Source organism: Neophocaena asiaeorientalis, unplaced genomic scaffold, assembly GCF_003031525.2.
Source record: "Neophocaena asiaeorientalis asiaeorientalis breed wild unplaced genomic scaffold, Neophocaena_asiaeorientalis_V1.1 scaffold254, whole genome shotgun sequence".
Classification (NCBI taxonomy): Eukaryota; Metazoa; Chordata; class Mammalia; order Artiodactyla; family Phocoenidae; genus Neophocaena; species Neophocaena asiaeorientalis.
This window is the reverse complement of record NW_020174705.1, coordinates 8,127,749-8,131,510: the sequence shown is the minus strand read 5'-3', so window position 1 is coordinate 8,131,510 and position 3,762 is coordinate 8,127,749. Positions and strand designations below refer to the sequence as shown.

The following is a 3,762-nucleotide window of genomic DNA, read 5'->3' as shown; positions in this document are numbered from 1 at the left end:
CTTACCTCGTGGCCTCAAGATGACTGCTGCAGTTCCAGGCATCATACAGAGGCAACGCCACCCAGGGTCAGGAAAGAGGTTGTAAATATCTCATGTCTTTCTTCTCCGTGGACTCCACTTTCCTGTAGTCCGCCCCCAGCTGACTTAGACTTCAGGGTTCATTGGCCAGCTTTATGTGTGCACCGAGATAAATATGGTGCTGTTGGACAATGATTCTCTGGGAATAGGAAAGTCAATAAATAAAGACTCCTAAGTATCAGAAAAAAAGAGCCCTGGAGTTGGAGACCACAGCGACCTGGGTTCAAATACCAGCCCTGGCCCCTTATCCACTGTGTGATCTGGTGGCGTCCCAGGCTGCAGCTTCCTCTCTGTAAAATGGATAAATGGCTCTCCTGGTCTTAGTTCTCCTTATCACTTTCTCATGCCTGAGAAGCCAGAACCCAGAAAACCTCAATGTTCTTTAGGCACCTTCGATTTTTCTTTTCAACAAGCCACTCTAATATATCTGTGAAAGTATGCCTCAAAGAGGGGATGGACTTGCACTTGCGAGGTTAGAACACGTCATATCAAGTGAAATATAAAAATCTGAATCCCCAGGCCCCTCCCATAGCACTGACGGTCTCACTTGTTTGTGGTGTTCAAGGAAAAGCATCTTTGACTTCCTCTCTTAAAGCAACAGTGCCCCATCAGCACCTGCATGATGAGCCGTTAAGGTTTCATGAACCAGCCAGCAGCACAGCCCCCAGCTGCTCAGAGACCACCCCCGCCCTTGTCCTGGCAATTCTCACATATCCCGGATCTCATCCAATGGACTTCAGCAAAAGTTGATTTATCACCGCTAATGTGAGAATGTATTTACCGCTCGCCAGGCCCTGTTCTAAGTAGATTAGCAATCACCACTGAAATTTACATTGAACGTGCCACGTGTGGGACATGGCTTCACGTGCTTTATACACACATTTACTGCATTCTCATAGTAACCCTATGAGGTTCTGCATTTGAGCAAACAGGCTCAGAAAAGTGCAGTAAATCTCTTGAGGTTTTTCAACTAGGGAGGGGCGGAGTCGGGTTTCAAAGCCCGATGCAAGTCACAAATGTACACAATTACGTAAGTTAGGGTACTTCACATGATCATAAATGTACTATCTGGAGACGTGTCTTGCCACAGCCTAAACTTTGCACCTAAACTTTCTGTATGTGATAGTGTGGGAGTGAGGAAACTACTCTTTTATTTTTAAAGTGTAAACGAATTATACTGTTATTTTATTTCCAGGAAAAAACAAAGGCTTTGAGTTCTGGGCAATATTTCAGACACTTACTTCTACCAAGTAGAAGCCATTTCCTGTCCAGCCACAGCTTTGGCTCTGTAGCTGGGAACACGATTCCTGTTTACTAAGTGCTGGCACACTTTACTATATACTACACTACAGACTACAGTGTCGTTCACTAGATAGCCACTCGGGTAGAGCTGGGATTTGAACCCAGGTCTCAGGACCCCAAAGGTCCACTAAAAACGGTTTCTTTCTATGAATAGGACTGTTCTAATATTCCAGAAACGCTTTGAGGGCATCTGCTATAACTAAGCATGTATCAGACAAGAGAGGAGCAGAATTAAGGCTGCGAGGTGGGCTTGAGGGTTCACACAAATGTTTACTGGGTATAGACTATGCTAAGCCCTGGGATAAATGCCACAGATACAGAGTTGGAAAATTAGACACAGTCCTTGCCCTGTGGCGTCTAGTGTGGAGGACTGTTGTTAAACATAGAATGTAATGGATTCTATCATTTCAGACTGTGAAAAGAGCTATTAAGGAAAACAAAAGGGAAGGTCTCATTTAGCTGGCGGGGAGGGAGAGGTTAACCAGGAATGTCTGCTTTAAAGATACGATATATGATGAGCCCTCAAGGATGGGGCACCGTTTGCAGATGAAGAGTGAGGTGGAAGTGCATTCTCTGCAGAGGTAACAGCGTATACAAAGGTCCTGAGGCAGACATGAGCCTGGCACTTGGAGGAACAGAAGGGTTAGTGTAGCTGTATTAATATTGAGAGGGTCTAGGCCACAGGATGGTGTTAGAGAGGTGCACTTCTTGGAGTCCAGCTAAGGAAACAATGCAGGAGGTCCTGGCTTAGGCTGATCAAGAAGAAGCCAGTGCCTGAAGCAGCACACCCAATGAATTAGCACCTCTGGAAGTCACAAGGAAGGACCAGGGAGGAAGATGAGCTGCAGGCACAGAACAGAGCCATGAAGGTGAGCAGATTGGAGGGGATGGCCTTGGTGAGCCAGCCAGCATCGTACTGTACCCGTACTAGCCCTTCCTCTTTTTTTTTGGTATATATATTTTTTATTTATTCATTTATTTTTTTATTTTTTTGGCCGTGCCATGCAGCTTGTGGGATCTCAGTTCCCCGACCAGGGATTGAACCTGGGACCATGGCAATGAAAGCGCCAAGTCCTAACCACTGGACCACCAGGGAATTCCCCCTTTCTTCATCCCTAATTATCTCTGTGACATTAGACCAGACTTTGGTGTTTTAGGGTCTCCCTGTCTCTTAACTGGCTGCATTTTATTCAAGTCTGCCATCGTGACCTTCAGAGCACAGATCTGAGAACGTCACTCCCCAGCTTTCAGGAGAGAATTAAAACTCCTTAGGTGAGCACACCAGTCCCTTGGTGATTTGGGGCCTGCCCACTCTCACTGCATGACTCTCTCCATCTCCTGCAACCTATAGCATTGACGCTCCACCATTGTTCCTTGGGATTCCATAATGCCTTGCCTTGCACTCACTGATGGTTGACTAGATTACGCCAAAAATCTTTTCTAGCTCTAAGAACCCAAGAAAGAAGTGCAAACTCTTTTTCTGACAATAGACATAACAGGCATGAGTCAGTCACCCTGCTTCACTGTTGATCAATGACAAACCCATTGTCATGTGTGAGCTCCGTGTCAGTTCCCACTTTCATTAGAACTGTTTGCCCTCCTTTGCTGAGACACATCTGTAACATTGATGTGTTAAGACAAGTTGCCTAGAGAGTTTCTTTTGTGTGGAGATGTGGTCATAAGGTATATTGAATTTCTGTTCTCTTCCAGGGGTTGAGGAGTGGTTGGTTACCGAGGGGTATTGGATGCCCCCAGCCTGCTCCCTCGGTCTCTCTCATTTCTGGGGAGTAGCTGGCAGTATTGCAATTGCTTTGTGAGGGAGACTTTCGCAAGGAAGGAAGCAGTGTTCATTACAGAGAGAGTGCATGAGGCAGGGGAGTGGCAGGAGACTTTGGGAGGATTTCTGAGCTGTGAATGCCAGGTTGTCAAGAGGCTGTGGAATTAACTGGAAGAAGAGCATGCTGGTTGAATTACTAGTGATGTTTGGGTTCTCTCCTGGCTCAGGTGATCCTGGTGGCCTGCACTGCCCAGTTAAATGACACAAAAGCTCTAGTATGAAAAGGAAGAGCAAAGCTCTTTGTGGAAACTGTATGTCCCCACAGTCAGATCTTCTTGTGACTTAGCTCTCACCGGCTATGAAGAGCATCCGTGGAAACTTCTGAACCACGGGGGCACTTCTGATTTGCCCCCCACTGCACCTTTGTTGCTGCTCCTCGTCTGACTGCTCCCACCACCCATTCCTGGACTCTGTCCCTTGACTTCTATCTCCTCCCCCAGTTCCTCGTGGCCTCTGGCTTAGTTCAGTCTTCAGCATCCTTCAGCCAGGTTACAGCGTTGCCTTCTGTCTGGTCTCCTAGCTTTGTTCTATTTATTCTTCTATTT

The 3,762-nt window shown here is 46.6% G+C and overlaps 1 non-coding gene across 1 annotated transcript; it reads right to left on the bottom strand.

Annotated features, from left to right (window-relative positions):
- Positions 1-2,403: 2,403 nt before the first annotated feature.
- Positions 2,404-2,476, bottom strand: TRNAE-UUC (transfer RNA glutamic acid (anticodon UUC)). The gene has a single exon. It is a non-coding gene; the product is annotated as a tRNA-Glu (tRNA).
- Between the last annotated feature and the right edge of the window lie 1,286 nt (positions 2,477-3,762).